The sequence below is a fragment of the Thunnus albacares genome, chromosome 1 (assembly GCF_914725855.1).
Source record: "Thunnus albacares chromosome 1, fThuAlb1.1, whole genome shotgun sequence".
Lineage (NCBI taxonomy): Eukaryota > Metazoa > Chordata > Actinopteri > Scombriformes > Scombridae > Thunnus > Thunnus albacares.
This window is the reverse complement of record NC_058106.1, coordinates 22709222-22726949: the sequence shown is the minus strand read 5'-3', so window position 1 is coordinate 22726949 and position 17728 is coordinate 22709222.

The following is a 17728-nucleotide window of genomic DNA, read 5'->3' as shown; positions in this document are numbered from 1 at the left end:
CACTTTCACTTGCCCTGCGGAGACTGTTAACCAATTAAGGGTGAGATCCAACAAAGATTAGCCATTTAGGAGACTGTAGTGGAGTATAGCTACAATAATGCTGGTTCGTCAGCAGCCAGCAGGCTGTCTGTGGTGTGAGCTTGCTCAGTCTGTCCTTGCCTTCTGTTACATTTTGCATTTGATATTACAACCTTAAGCACATTAGCATTAGCTACTACAATCAAATAATACACCTTAATGCACCCGTAAGAAGTTATCCGTTAAATGATTTACATGAACTCCCAACCTTTTTGCAAAACATGAGCCTTCTTAAAGATTACATATACATTAGACTATGAATAACAGTTTGATTTTGTCCAGTAGAGCCTTGTCATAGAAGATTTTTGATAAAAGCTGGGTGAAGATAAAGACTTTGAGGTAAATATTTAACTTAAATTGCATATACATAATCACTTAAACACAAAAGTGCATTCATTTTTTTTTGTTGAAGCTCATCACTCATTAATTTTTATAGATTCTGTTATTATATGAACTATACTTTCCTGTTGGCTAATTACCCTGCCCTGCATTTGAAATAACCTTTTTACAGGCCCTGCTAATGTGATCATGCACCACAAATCCAAGGTATAAAGCTCACTGTACATAGCCCATAGGGATAATTTCAGTTCTCTGGGTAGCAGGCTGTGGTGAGATTGGGTTGGCCCTGAAATCAATGGACTGATCCCTCTCTGTCCAGCTTCCTGGCTGACATGCTTGACTTTTCATCTCCACGGTCACATAGATTGATGACTTATGACCGAGAATGTATGTTTGCTGACCTCTAGCAAAGTGAGTGACACATAATTAATCCAATCACACAGAAAACTGGAAGGAACGGGGAAAGAATGGTTCAGTATCATCAGGGCCTGACTTCAAATGGCCATTTGACATTTGAATGTGGAAAAAACACGATACAAAGACCGTTCAGAAAGGGAACAGAAATGATGTGTGTGAAACGGTGGGTAAAAACAGAGACTGGAGCTGTGAATTTACCACAGTTACCTCACTAGTACACCAAATGTAGGGGTCAACATGTTATTAGAGCCTGTGTTTCATGTATATGAAGTCTCAGTCACACCAAATTCTCGTTTGGATAAGTGAGTAGCTGCAGAAACCACGTATCTTCCAACTTAATGATCATAATGTGGAGACATGGACGGGTCAATCAAGGGGGTTGTCATCATTATAAATTACCCACGTTACCTCTGTGTAAAGACACAACATTCTCTGTCTATGACACATGGCTCGTGTAGGCCATGCTGTACTCTTCAGCCCCTCTCACAATGTCTTGGGTGCAGACCCTTTCCCACTCCACATCCAACAGTGGGGTCACTACATACTAGAAACAGGCCCCTGAGTGGGCCTCTCTGATACACAGTTAATTAAAATTCATTTCTGAGCATGCATTAGCCATGCCCATCTATTTATGGGCGGCTCTCAAATGCAGCCACTACAAAACAGTGCTCTGTAATTAACCCCACCTAATCAGATAGCGCACTAGTGTTGTGTTCCTATTCATCCTCAGGCACACAGCCATTGGACAGGGGTTTCAGAGAGAGGATGAGCCCATTCTATAGTTCAGAATGGCTAAGCAGATTAAAACCTCATATCAAACATGATATTTACAGGCAAGGCTCAGTGGAGAGTGCTCCTTTTATGTGGGATGGGGGAGGCTTCAGGGCTGGGCTTTTAAAGCCATGTCCCTTAATTGTATTCTGGCTAAGTGGGATGAATGGTGCTTTTTAATCAGACTACTGACGGGGCTCTGTGTTGTAAAAGTATAGAGATGGTGCCTGATAGTTAAGATGCTGAAAGATATGCTTTTAGTCCAGGTTTCCTAGCTTCTAGCAATTTTCGAATGTTATGCTGACACCTGTAAGCATCAGTGTGATTTCCCCTGGTGCTTTTGCTGTAGCAGTTTGGCACGTATTTGTACAAATAACATCACCATCTTTGCATTGAGTTTAGACCTGTAACTTAGACAGACATTAATTTACTGTGTGTGAATGTACACTGTGCTTTACATGTAATGTTCTGCTCAGAGCGAGAGGCATGTTCTATGATTTGAATGAAGTTTCATTTAACAGTGAGACCTACTTTACTTTTTTTTAGATTTAAGGTTCGGCTCCTCCTAGTGGCTGATCTTTGCTATGTTTTCCCCTCAGACTTGTACACAAATGGGTTTGATAGCAGGGGTTTAACACATCACATAATAAATTGTAACCACTTTTCATTCTCTTCCTCCTGAGACGGTGGGTGGAAAATAAGAATTATTGGAATCTTTTTGATGTAACCTGACAGGCTCAATATATAGAAAGTAATACAAACGGTGTAAGCCCTGCTGTTCACCTAGTCAATTTGAATTTCATGACCAATCAAATGTAGACAAGGTGTCATTTGGTGGGTAGGGAAGAGGGGAGAGTGAATCCCTTTCCCAAACAGTTAATCCAACTTTAATCCTAGTCATTAGGAATTAGACATGCCGAGCTGTCCGGCCGTGCCTCTAAATTACAATCAAACGGTTACCAATTACACAAATTATTGATGGTAGATTCTCTTTTCAACTGCAAATTAAGGCTATTAAGGAAGGCTCCTTTTTAATGCAAAAGTGACTAATTAACCAGCGGATGGGAAATCTGCTGCCCAGATATCAAAAAAGTTCTCAGCACACATTGCAGAAACACAAGGGAACCAATTAGTTTAATTATCAAAACAGCTAATTAAAATTGCACAGTTCCTAATTAGTTCTTTGCTTTTGCCTCTAATTGACAGCATGGAGATAAATGGGCTGCCGATGAAAATGGGGAGAGGAGAAAAACAGGAGAAACTTCGGCAGAATATTTATGCTGACTTTATCTCCGTCTGTGTGGCAGCCCTTGAAAGTGGAAAATTAATGACCTTAATTCCCAAACTGTTTTTCCTCTAACAGTGCTCCCCTCTGCGCTCCTGGTGCATGCTCCTTTGTATGGGCCTGCCACCCTGCCAACTGCTGGAATGGGAAAAAAGGGGTACTTGGGGGTGGGAAGGAGCCACGATTCTCCTCCTAATGTGACAGCTCCCACCTAACAATGGAGAAAGATGAAAGAATGGAGCAGATGTAACCACTGGGAGTGTTGCATCATGGGACTGCAACTCTGTTGGACTGTTTTTTTTTTTTTTAAAGCGCCTCTGTCATCTATGAGGGCACTAATTTGTCCCATGAAAAAGAAGGAACTCTGCCGGGACAGAGATAAAAGACATTTGATGGCCCAGAAATACTTTTAATAAGTTTTTTAATTTGAATTTTAGATTGATTAATATGATGCCTGGCAAGTGAACTGCTCTTGAAACTTTCCACAAACTGCTCTTGAAACTTTCCACAAACGCATATTTGTTGGTTATACCAAGTGGTCTAAGGACTGCAAACACAACTGAGAACCTATTGTTAAATCCTCCAGATTTATTGTTATGGTTCTCTCTCCTTATTGGTATGATCTGTTTAAAGGTCCTTGAAAATAAGGAAGAAAGATAGATCCTGTTAGACAAAAATGCTACACTAGCAAACCTGAACGACAACCATTTACCTCACAAGATGCCGTGTTAGACTGTGTGTGTGTGTTTGATCCTTCTGGCAGGCATTGTCTCTATGTCTGTGTTCCTGCAAGGCCAACCTTGTCATGTGTAATCCTGTCCCTCTGCCTGCATGCATGTGACATGTGGGTACTCTTGGCACATTAGTAGATAACTATCAACTAATCAGTTTACTTTTGGGACTGTGTTAAAATGTAAATTACATTAATGCTCAAATTATGCATCAAACTACGCAGATAGACCAGACCAGAGGCCGCATAATGCTGGGATCATTCAGTTAGTGCCTTCTACATGCAGTGTTAATGCACTATGATTTCCCCTGCTCTGGTTCAAATCAAGTGTTATACGTCAGTCAGTTGGTGTCTGGGAAACTGGAGGAGCTTTGTATGAAGTGGAGGAGAAAGCCTTTTTGTAAAGTTCCATTAAAAGGCAGTGAGATAATAGCCGCCTTTTTGGATTTCTTTTGTCTTATGCAGTGGCAAAAACATAGTGCTCCATGTGTATTTTAACATTTTACTCACTTCTTGGTTGAAAATACATAGATATTCATTTATGTGTAATCTATAAAAGTAGAAATTCATTGTCTGAAGTGCAGCCAGGAACATTAAAAACATGATTTATCTGAACTCATCCTATCCATTTCAAAATTACACCCCGAAGAGGCAGGTCTGTTGCAAAGCCTTGGCCTGGAGGAAGTTGCTGCCCATGACTAACAAACACACGTCTACCACTAATTGATTGTCTTGTGTTTTATTTATGGTGCAGTAGTAATTAGTGGACAGCATAATGTAAGCCATTCATTAGCACCTGGCTACCACTATGGATTTCACTGCTTTGTCTCAGATGCACACATCATTAGGGAGAAACAAAGACTGGAATTTATTAGCATGCCTTCTTATAAGTATTCTTAAAGTCAGTGTGCCTTTAAGGAAGAACACAGGCCTGTAAAACTTTTGTCAGCATTTGCTCACTGATTCCATTTGCTGCAGAATATGTTAAGGAAGAGCAGTATAAATTTAATTTTAATTGTTTTGTACACACGCCAGTGAAAAGGAACTGATTGGATACAGTTCAGAGACAGTATATTAATACGTTATTTTCATATGTTAATTGGTTTGCATAATCTCTCCCTTTGCTTGGTTTGGAAGTACCTGGCATTGAGAAGGGGACTGAAGAGAATAGAAGACTCCAATTTACATAAAACCAGCTCCTCTGAACATTAAATAATAATGCATCTGCAAGCTGAAGGTGTGTTCAGTTAGCAGAAAGCACATTTTTATAATTTATAGTCCAGCTGTTTCAGTGCTTTTGAGTCCATTTTCCTCCCTGCCTGCTTTTAATGAAATCTTGTTACTGGAGAATTGACTGGAGTGAATTGAGATTTTAATCCCATTGACGTTCTACCATGGAAATGCACACTGGTGGGAACTTTTAATGGTGGGCCCTGTAATCAGAAGACACTTGTATTCAGCTCCCTACAATAATGAATCTCATCAAATGTTAAAGCCTGGGCCGCGTGCAAGGGGCTCAAATTTCAAGGTTTTTGACCATCCCCATTTGAGAAATTCCTCAGGGAGTGTGTGATTACTCAAGTTTAGCAGTTTATTGCCTCATCTTTCAATAGCCACTGAAGCACAAAATTCTCATCTAGGTTGCTCTTTTTTTCTCCACTTGAAGAACAGGCCAATATAGACTGCAGAACAGCTGCTCAGATCCCGAGGAACTGCTGTTGGCACCGCAATGTTATTAGCTGCCACCATCATTGTCCACTCACTGTGTCATTTGAAGAATGAAAACTAAATTCCATGACAAAAATCACTGGTGGGATTTTAATTGTGAACATTGTGTTGTATACAGCGGTGTTTGTACCTCTGACTGCAGTTGTACTCTGCACAGTACATGTGAAGGGGTTTGATTTGCACACACAGTATAACAGGTTATAAAGAGGTGTACATACATAACACATTGTGCAAGTAAGAGAATATATAGGACATGAAAAAAATCTAATGACTGAGTAGAAAGATGTGTAGTTCTAAGACTTAAAGCTGTGGTAGGCAGTTTTCTGGAAAAGGCAAAAAAACCAAAAACAAACAAAAAACGTCAGAATTTGAAAATACAGCGCTCCTCTTGCAGCACTCCTTCCACTCTCTGTCCTAAGCCCCTCCCACCAGATGAGCATGGGCATATGCACGCGCTTCATACACGCACGCAACACAACAGTTTAACAGTTTACTACTGCACTCACATATACACACACATCTTCCTCTCAAGGCACAACAACCTTTAGTAAACAACAAACGGTAAACAGGTCCGCCTCTCGCCTGTTTGAAGTCTGGCACAAAAGTAATAAGTTTCCCATCTCCCGGCTTGAATTGGAGTGATATTGTGTCTCTTTCATTGTCCGCCACCAAAACCTCCTCAGTCACCAGTCCATCAGAAAGCCAGACCTGGACCCACAGCTCCGAACCCAGTCCCAGTGCGACAAGCAGCACCAGGATGCAGAGACGGCTTGGTATCTGACCTGAAGCCGCAGTGATGCATAAAAATCTATCACTGCTTTTCACTTCTGGGAGCTGACTTCACTTCCATTGAAAGTCTCTCGTTCCGATGTTGTTGATAGGATTATGCGCTGTTCAGTTTCACCTGCACTACAGGCAATAGTCTGATGGTCGCATGTTGCTTTTCATTCTGCTTTCTGTTGATATTCCTGTCTTTTTTTTCTCTCCTCCTGTAATTCATGCAGTCTTATCACCTACTATCCATCGGTATTGCACTGCTTGCCTGGCCTCCAAACTTTCTATGTTGTCTGCCCAGCCTTGTGGAAGACTCCGGTTATGCGCAATGAGTGCACATGCAGAGTGTGTGCAGATAGGTAGGTACGTAGGTAGACAGGCAGGTAGGCCATCCAATAATGTCATGCAGGCTGAATGAAATGGTTTGACAGGCCTATTACAGGCCTGCGACAGCCACAGATACCGGATATTTTTGTTCTTTTTTTTGTCAGAGCATTTGATTTATTGATTACTGTGAGGATATAAAGAGAATTTCAACAGATATAACAAAAATCCTCCTAAAATGAATTGCCTACCCTAGCTTTAATCACATTTGACCCCATCAGCATTATTATTAAGCATTTTTGAAACAATGACTGCAGAATACAAAGTTGCTACCATAATTTTCAGTCATTATGACACCGTGCAAGGACAAAGCCTCATCCAAAATCTTAATGAAGCTTATTGTTTGTGTGCAGTATGGGGCCTCACCATATTAATTGATTTTAAAAACATTACTCACTGTTAAGATTAAATATCAACAGGGTCATCACCATAATCTTGGGAACCTTGCAGGCTAATTATTGCTAAAGGATAAATTGCATTTTGTCATATACGTTACATGCATACCTTTTACATTCTTGCACTGGAACTGTTGTTTTTGTCTGTTTCCTACCAACCTCAGCACTGAAGAAGACTCCAGCAGGTCATATGGGTGAGAATGATGTGATGCTGTTTTATATTTGAATGACTAAATGTGACCTTTGAGATTAGAGGAGGAGTTGCTTCTCAGGGGGCTGAAGACAGTCCCTGCTGCTATGAAGCTCATGTCCCTTTGATCCCTCTGTAATGAGACTAACACCAGGCGTTGTGGTCACTGAACACATTGACACACCACTGGAGAGCCGACAGCTCTACTGCCTGGTACCAGAGGCATGTGTGTGTGCATGTGTGTGTCCTCAGGTACAATAGTACCTGGAGACATGCAATATATCCAGAGGGATTTATTATTTGGCTATATTATACTGCTTCATGCAGTAGGCTGGCGTTTACATATCATATGAATGATGTATTTCAAAATACATATAATTTGACATGCCAATTAACATTCCTCATAGGGAAATACCACTCATGAACAGGAACACCAAGACATCTTATATTCTCTAACCAAGTAAAATGAAATTATAAAAACTGTTGGCTAATTTGTATTGAGAGACCCAAAGTTTTCAGTTGGTGTGATGCCACATATTCAAGTCCGAGGCCACTCTGTCTGACGTGAACACGACTCTGGTGAAACCCAGTTCTCCAAGACATCTACAGAGATCCACTGAAGATCAATCATGACCGGGCCTGTCCCCATGAGACCCTTAGTAACAGCCACTGATTGCTTTCTGCTGTGCAGGCCGTTAAGTGGAGTCTGGCAATGGGCTCCTGGACAACACTTAACAATCAATCAGAGGGCACAACCACTTCTCATTGCATGCCGGTTCTTCCCCTGCATTACACACAAACAATAATTCAGGTGGACACAAGTGACACTTAAGAATCACTGCCAGAGTGTGCCCCATGATTCAGCTGGAGAGGGATATGCTGGACTGTAGACAGAAACTTGAGTTGCGGGATTTACATAAACTCAGTGATTGAGGACTCTGGTGCGTTTTCACCCATTGTCATTCGGATAGCGCTGTAAGGATATGACAGCATGCATTTGAAGCATGTTGTGTTTCTTTAGCCTTTGCCTCTGACTATCAAACATTGCCAGTTGTTTGACTTTGAGAACAGAACAAGACATTATTGCTCACCAATATTTCCTCATTATCATTATCTCAAAGGCTCATCACTGCACCAGGATTTATGAAACAGGTTTGTAATACCTTTTCTCAGAGACTGCATTTCCCAGTTTCCTAAATACATTTGATTTTGAAGAATCCTGTAAAAAGTAGCTTGGATAGTTTGTCAGACTAGCTGTTTACCGAAGACAAAATACACAAAAATTAGGCAATGCAGTATAAATATCTTGAAAATAAGACCAGGGCTGTTTAGTGCTTTGTGCCTCACCAGTGTAACTAGATATGCATTAGAAAGTTTGCCTATTGATTAAGGATTCCATTGACTTAATGAACCTTCAACCTTCCATCAGATGACTAGCCAATATATGTTCTAATCTCTAAAACGGATGTCTGGCCGTGGTTCCTTTTAAATGAATTGATCTACTCAGCTCTCCCCAAATGGGGAAATGGGCAAGTATTGATATGATTCTTGACTCAGTGATGGATGTCTGTGATGGTAAAACACGAGCAACATGGGCCAGCGTGCTGTAGGGTACGCAGAAATTCAGAGAACAGCTTTAGTGGAGCTCTTCAAAGACAAAGCAATATCATTTGTGTCACTGCCAATACTCAGCCCACCTATTTCTTGCCATGTTTTTTCTAAAAGGAAATAAAGCTTTAACGTACAGAGTAGAAGACCTCTTCACATGGCTTTGGTTGTAACGCTTTTTGCATGTTTTCATGTCAAGAATAATTTTCTATATCTGCCCATATGTTTGAGAAATTATTCAAGATGGTTGCTTTTATTTTTCATTGATTTTTAAATCGATTTACATTCCACTTTCAGCTGCATGTTATATTTGTAGATTTTTTTTTATTTATTTTTTTAGCAAAGAAGGCCATTTTAAATGAAAGTCACTTGAAGGCTAAAATCCATCTCTGCAGAGGAGTAAAGCAATCACAGCAAGCTTCACAAGAGCATCACAATGGTTAAGTGTGATGTTCAGACTGCATGGCAAATATTTATCCAAGTCAGATTACACCCAAGGGAGACAGAGATGTCTGCATCCCTCCAACCCTCTGTGGTTTCACTGCTGAGAGAAATGCATAGGGCGATTGTTTTGGCAGAGGTTAGAACTTCTAACTGCTCACTTCCCACAACAGAAAACCATTGTTCAATCTCTCTAGGATAATAAGCGTGAGTGCCATGAATAATTACCAGTGTGTCAACTAGCTGTATTATGATCCTCAGCACTGGTTAGCCTCAGATGGCATCAAATAATTTTGTCTGTCTTCCCTCTGAAAGCTACGCAGCTCAGAATGTTTGAAGTCCCCACACTTCATTTCAATAGCAGAGCAGCATTTTGAGAAAATTGAAACAACCTATTTCTCCCTCTGATCTTCCTTTACTGTACACGGTTGTCAAAAACATTCAGCTTTTCTTTGACATAAATTAATGAGTGAGCTGCGCAGGTCAAAGGGCTTGATAATTTGAGCTCTTATTTTATAAACTCATTTCTCGTCACTAACTGCTGTGATGAAGGCAGAAATAATAAATCAAAAACACGTTTCCAAAGATCTGAAGATTGAATTGTAAATGTCAGCCAAGAAGGAAATTGTAATTAAAAAGAGGAAATTGTTTCAGGGGAGCACTTGAATTTTAAAATGAGCCATCAAATTATGTAAACATTTAATTATAGGCCAATTTTCCAAGATTGTTCCTTGTCTGTCTCTGTTGCTGACCCTTGTTCTCCCCTCGTCACTGGAGCAATTGAAGTGTTCAGGTATAAAACATGCAGTAATTAAGCAAAAACTAACCAAGGTAATTATCTCACATATCTCACTTTGCCTTTGACTTGATGCACACTTGACTAAGATCACAAAAAATGTATACAATCTTAAGGTAATGGTGCAAAATGGTAACGTACCAATACATTGACCACTAATTATGTATCACCAGTGAAGGTTGTAAGCATGGTGCTATGATCCAGTGTGGATTCTGCTAAGGCCTGCTGCATGGTTCTCACATCAGTCTTCGTACCCATGTATGTGGACCTACAAACATCTGCGATCCCATAATTGCAGCTGGCATTTGCACTGTGCATGTGCCACTTAAAATTTTGGTGGTGGTGCTCGTTGGCCTGTGATAAATCCCCAAGCCAATCACTTCCTCTTCTGGCTCCACTAAATTTACCCTTGCAACCAGATAACCACTGTTTTCAAAAGAGAAGAACAATAACAAGGAAGCATGTAGAATAAAACAAAAACACACATGCAATGGTGTCAATAATGGCATGCAGCCATTCTGAAAGTTTTAATAAAGCTGCTTTATTTTAGTTTTAGAGAGCCATGGCAACTCACACACAGAAGGGAGCATGAGGATGTATACATTTAGCCCCATGATGTGATACCAGCATGACATAAGATGAACATGAACATGTTAAATAGCTACCTTTCCATCCCTGTTGTCACAGAGGACAGGAAGATAAAATCCACTTGACCCTATGCACTGCAAAGGAGGAAACAAAACTAGCAATAAAGCAGTTTAGCAACAAGACTAACATTTAAGTCACTGCTGTGTCCCAGAGTGTAAGGCTTAGGAAGTTGGAGGAATATCATGCATGTCCTACAAATAATATAGAACCTATGTGGAAGCATGTACAATCCAGGATAGTCCACCACACCAAATCCTGTATTCACCAGCTGAAGGGAAAAATCAGGGGGAATCCCAGCAGCTCCTCAGACACGATTCAGATTTGTTGATAATGATGTGAATGCTTCAAATATTTGTAAGGCACTGTGTATATTCTTGCCACAGCAAAGTTTTGATTATTACAACATTCCCTCATCCACTAATGCATCACAGTATTTGTCTGCAAGCAAAGGTGTTTTATGCCAAATCAAAACACAAAGTTGTGTTGATCTCAGCAGCTTCTAGGGGATCTATCCCATGAGTTATACCCTTTGGTTTCAGGGACGTCAAAGATGTTGGACTTAACAGTCCAATGCCATTCCATCAGAAGCCCCATTCCCTGATAAAGCTCTTGCTTTATCACCTTAGACTGATTTAAAAATTATTATTTGCCCTGGAAAAAATTGCTCTCTCACAACATAACCCTTATTTTTAGATAAAAAAACAACATTTTGGACAATTCTAGTCAGATTTCAGGGTGCACCACAGTACTGAGTCAGCTCAGCTAAGGGTAGTAAATGACTTACTGCTGCTGTCCTGGAAATCATGCAATTTTAATTTTGTTTGACCTTTCTGTTGATTTGGATATGGTAGACCATTGCATATCCTTGGATCATCTCAAACATGTAGTAATCATTCCACTTAAAGCTTTTAAAAAGTTTAAATCATATCTACAACATAGATCAGTTGTGATGAGTGATTTTTCATCCTCTTCGCTAATGTCCCCTGTGGTGCACCCCAAGGCTCCATCCTAAGCTACCTATTTTATTTTCAATATATGTGCTTCTACTGGGGTCTCTTTATAGAAAACACAACATCCCTGATCACTGCTACGCTGACGACATGCAGCTGTACTTCCTATTGAAACCAAGTGAAATACACATTCTACAGTTTCTTTTAACTTGTCTTGAGATGTGAAATTCTGGATGGCAACAAATAAATTCTGTCAGTTGCAGTAGCTTTTTTCATGTTAAATCAATAGCAAAAATAAAACATTTCTCCTTTGGAAATATGGAAACCGTCTTACCTGCTTTTATTACCTCACGTCTCTCTTTATGTGTGAGTCAGTCAGTCCTCTGTGACTCGCCTGAAGTTGGTTTAAAGTGCTGCAGGTAGAATCCTCACTTTTGACCAGCCTATATCTCTGATCTCTTCAGACCATATTCTGTGTCCAGACCCCCTCAGATCCTCTGATCAGTTACTCCTTACTGACTACGTTTTTAGTCAAAATCCGTAGAGCTTGGTATCCTTTAAAAATTTCTGATACCAGTACCAATACCAGTACACTTAAAGTGATACTGATACCAATAGAGTATTTCATTCAATACCTTTTTTTTTCTACATTCAATACCCATCACATGAATGGAAGCATTCAGTTGCGTAAAATGCCACCACTCCTCCCCATCCAAATGACTTTTACACAAATACATTTTGAAAGTGTTCAAATTATTGAAATATTTATTAAATAACTGTACAAAACTGTACAATGAAGTACTACTACCACAGGCTGTACAGGTTGTAGCTGCTGCGGTAGTTGGCCAATCACATGTCTCATTAAATTGAAGAACACTTGTGGTGATTGGCTGCGTGCAAAACCATACAAAATACCTTAAAGGTATCGAGTACCAATACCCAGCCGTAGGGGACCAACACTTTTAAATCCCTGCTAAAGACTAAGCTTTACACAACTGCATTTGAGTCCTCTAAATTATTATTATAGCAATACATTGTTTCATTTTGTTTGATACAGTTATTTATGTATTTATTTTTGTTTTAATTATGTAACTGTATTTTAAATTTCTCTGTAAAGCTTTGGTCAACAAATGTCTGATGTTTTTAAATGTGCTCTATGAATGAATTTGACATGACTTTGACCTGACTTGCTTGATGGGTAGTAGGTAGCTCTCCTTTTTGGTGGATAAACCCTAACCTGGTGAAGTGCAGCATCCAATGTGCTGTGCTGATTATGCATGGCCAACTCTGGGGACCAGGCCAAAATAATCATAAGGTCATTTATGTAGAAAAAGACTCTAGTACCCTTGCAGAGACCTTGGCATCTAGAATGTGTCTGACAAGCAGTGTGCTGTATTTCTAAGCCACTTCCTGAGTAAGCTACACAGAGGAACTTTTCATCTCAGGGCACCACTGCATCATAAAAATAAACATCTTTCAAGTCTATAGTGGTGAACCACCTGGCTCTTGCAGCCTTTTTAATGTGAGTGAGCAGAAAGGCAATTCAGCGGATGCAAATCCAAAATTGGTCTGTTGCTGGGTTTTCTTAGGAACCAGAAAATAGCCAGATTAAACACCTCTATCCTGGTCCTCCATTGGAACCGTTGAAACAACCTTCTCAAGCAACAGTTCCTAAATTTCAGTGGGAGGAGAATCAATTTCTTTTTGAGAAACTTACAATATTGAAAGGATGTGTGAAGTAGCAGAACTGGAGTGAGTAGCTATAACGTTTCAGTTCATCTATCAAGTTAGCATGTAGCATTCCTGCCGCTCCTGACAAACTTTACAGAGGTCTACAGAGAAGATTGTGGACTAAAATATGACTATTGGACTTATGCTTGATTTCAGTGTGTAAAACTACAACCACGTGCACTTCCAGTTCAGTGGCACTGCTCTGTTTTTTAGTAATGTTGTTGGTATTATCAACCAAGAATAGCTACAACCCAACAAGCCAATTGTTACCCAACATAGGTAAGTATCTCCAACTATATCAAGTGTTTGTTTTGTATTACTGTATATTAATCAATATTTTTACAAATGAAAATGTAACATCATACAATGAAATTGTTAAATTAAATATCCAAAAATAATGTACTTTGCACAAGTGAAGGAAATAATCTTTTCATGGGTAATATGTGTAGAGTTTAGAAAGTGCTGCATTATATCCTCACTGTAAGGATAGCGTGTGTGTGTGTGTGTGTTTTCCAGTGAGGGTATAGGGAGGTACAAGCCCTGTTCACAGTGATGTCACGCAGCCTCTCCGCAGACTGGCTGAGTAAGAGGAACAACAGAATTTCAACTGGAGAGATCAATTATAGATAGAAGAAAATGAATGGGAAAAGTAATTTAATAAATTATTGACTTGATGTCTTATAACATGTACAAAAGCAAATGAAAAATTAGATTGTGCATTTGGATGAAGTTGGATTTAAAGAGCTTCAAAATTATATTTAATTAGACAAAGAAAAAAATGTGTCATGGGTATATGAAGTTTCACTGGGAAGGGTAAATTAATGATCGCATTTGCGGCAATAGCAAATGATGTGCCAACTAAGAGTGTGACTGTCTGGAAAGACAAGGATTGGGTGGGGGTGGCGTTTGAAAGAGTCAACACCACAGTGGTCTTCTGTCTTCCCGTTTTCTCATTAGATGAACAGATTGGAGGGAGTGTTTCTCTGCTCTGTGGACTCTATCGCTAACAGCTTAGCAGCTGCTAATACAATAATAAAACCTCTGTAAAAGATGCTAGCTTAGTATGTTGAGCACACAACTAAAGATGGGCAGAAAAATTATAGAAAAAACAACATAAAGAATCTAAATAAGGTGTTGGGCCACCATCAGCCGCCAGAACAGCTGGCATATGTTATATAGATCTCTAGGACTCTACTGGAGGGATGAACACCGAAAGATATTCCCTTATGTGGTGTTTTGATGATCATGGTGGAGGGGCGCTGTCAAAACACTGGTCCAAAATCTGCCATAGATGTTCAATTCAGTTGAAATCTGTTGACTCTAAAGGCCATAGCATGTGATTCACATGATTTTTTATCAAAGCACTAACTGACCCCTTATTCCATGTATGACAACATCTCCATTGGTTATGTTTTTTCTCATTTATTCAAGTATTTTCTTTCATTTGTCATCTTCTGTACAGTCAGGGGTTAAATTGGGCCGGGGCTGTCTGTGGCTCAGCCCTGGCACAAAGACCTACGCTAGGGTGACCAGACGTCCCAAAAATTCGAGACAGTCCCAAATTACGAGCAGTTGCCCCAAATCCCAAATTCTTTTCCTGTTTGTCCCGAAAATTACACCCACTGTGGCTATGTGACCATGCCCACCCCAACTCCCCAGTCCCAAATTTCACCCATTCTCATCTGGTCACCCTAGCCTGGATGGCACGGTAGGGAGAAAAATAGGTCAGAAACTGCCAGGTTTAATAACAATGTAAATTACAATGTAAATTCTGCTTAAACAATGTTTCGATTTTACAAAATGATACTATAACTTTAACACAAGATAGTTTGTGGCAGGTTGCCTCCGATCTTTGGTAGGTAACTGTTACCTTAAGCTAGCTGGTAAACTCCAGTTCACGTTTAACTGTCAAGCAAGCTAACAGTTAGCACGTATTGAAATCTTTCAACATTGTCAGGACAATTGTGGTTTGAGCAGAATATCAGAGCAACTCAAATGACACCGTGGCTAGGTAATGCAGGCTAGTTTGACCGTTTCCTAGTTATAACATTAATTAATGAAAAGGAACTAGCTTGCAGACAGTTTAATATAACTATTAAAAAGACTGTTCTATTTACTTTGTATTAATATTCTCTCCTTTAGTGATAACAACACCATTCCTATATATGATACAGCAAAGTGCACTTACAGAAAGACTTTATTGTCATCAGCTGTAGTTTTGCACCATGCCAATAGTTCCTAGAATGACTTTGATTAGCATTTTAGTGTTCAGAGCAGAGGTTTGTCTTACCTTGTTATATTTTATTTACAGTTTGTCAAATGATATCAGTCCGATTTTGTAATCCATGCGCATAGACAAATGCACCCATGGCAACCCTAAAACCACAGAGCCTCCCCACATAACAAATCCCAATTTATCCCCTGTGTACAGTAGGTGTCTTATTGATGGCCAGCGTGAGGACTACCCTTTAATTGCTTATTAGTTTGTAAATACAGTATTTTATCAAAAAGGTATATTTGTGGGACATTTGGTTTTAAGCTTTGATAGTATTAGTGATCAATATTATCTATCAATTGTCTACCTGCTTATCATGTGCAGGATTACAGGGGTGCTGGAAGCTATTCCAGCTCACCCTGGACAAACACATATAGACAGACAACCATTCACATCTATGGGCAATTCAGAGTCGCAAAATTCCTTACTCTGTATGTTTTTGGATGCAGAGAAGAAGAGAAACTCCACACAGAGAGGCTCCAGCGAGCAGGGGATTCAAACTCATGACCTTGTTGTTATGAGACAATATTCCCAAACCATTACGTACATGTAGTTAATCAGACAGCTTTTAAAGTAATCTGTTCTCCTTTAATCTTCATTTTTACTGGAACCATTTCTTTTTATGTATGATATATTCTTGTTGTGATATAGCTCTTTCGTTGATTTTTTTTTCTTCGGTATTTTGTGAAGAAGAATGAAATCTGTTAGGAATCACATGAAAGACAGGTGTCAAGAATTCTGCAGTTCTTTCTTCTCAACATTGAAGAGTCTGTTTTAGGCTGCACCTCAATTGTATGTATGTATGTATGTATGTATGAATGAATGAATGGATGTATTATGGCATAAAAAGTCAAACTGTTCACAAAAGCTAAACTGAATTTAAAATTCACCTATGGGTAATTTTGTCTGGGGCATGGAAGTATGTATAACAACCCTGTGTTATACACTATACCCTGCATGTGATCTGAAAATGAATCTTATTAAGAAGGATAAAGATTTAATAATCTCAGAAAAGGGAGTTTCTAGTTATTTGTATGAGCTGTAAATGTGATACATTTTCTTCAATATAAAATGAATATAAACTGAATTATGCGATTCTGCATTGTCGTTTTGAATTTGAGGTGACCTTTATTTTACACTGTTGTTTTATTATTCCAAAGGACATGTTCAATGCTGAATTAAACACTGGTTTCAAGACTTAAAAAGCAGATGCTGTGTACTGGCTCACACAGCAGCCCCAGGAAAGTAAATACAGATTGTAATTAGATGAAGAAACTTTAAAGTTGAATTTCACTCTCTCCCTCGTATGAACCATGATAGGATGAAGCCATGGGACAAATAAGGGGGAGAGGGGAGGAGCAGCAGTGGGAGAAGAGAGGTAGAAGAGATGGGGGAATAAAGAATAATTTATGTGTGAGCTTCCAATGCCATCTCTGGGACGCTGTATCCCCTCAGATTCTGTTGCCTGGTGTCTGGAGAGGCAGAATGCAAATGGAGCAGGTTTCTAGGTGAGGTTGGGCACAGTCACAGGCCCATGTTGGGACCCGGTTATGCAGTTGCTAAACAAGTGTTCTTTGTCATGCTGGGCCCCTGGGGCTGAGCCAACCGAATCCTATCATCTGCAGCGTTGTGTTACTTAAGCAAAAATACTCAAGTTTGCAGCCACTATTTATAAGATGAAAGACCCTCTTCAGGGAATGTCAGAATTAGTTGTTTTTTTTCCCCAATTAATTTGTGTTGTGAGTATAGTTTCATGGTCCCTGCATGGATTCCCCAGTGTATTGGTTTGGTATGCTGTGTATTTGCTCGAAAGTCAATGTGTCAAAACTCAAGGAATAAGGGACTGTTTACTGGCATCGTTTTGTTTGCTGCTATGAACCCAGTTCAAGTGGTAGAAGTCATTCTCAAATAACAGAAAATCATCTTCAACAGAATGTAGATCGTTCATTTACTAAGAATTATTTTAACAGATAAATCCATGTCATCTAATGTGTTCTCTCTCTCTCTTTCTCTCTCTGTCTCTCTCTCTCTCTCTCTCTCTCTTTTTCTCTCTCTCTCTCCTGCCTTTCCTAATCTAATAAATCCTTACACAATGACTAATACTAGGCCAGAGTCCTTGATGAATTAAGAAACACTGTGTTTACTAATTGACAAAATCGTTGAAAGGTAAAGATAAAATCCTCACTTT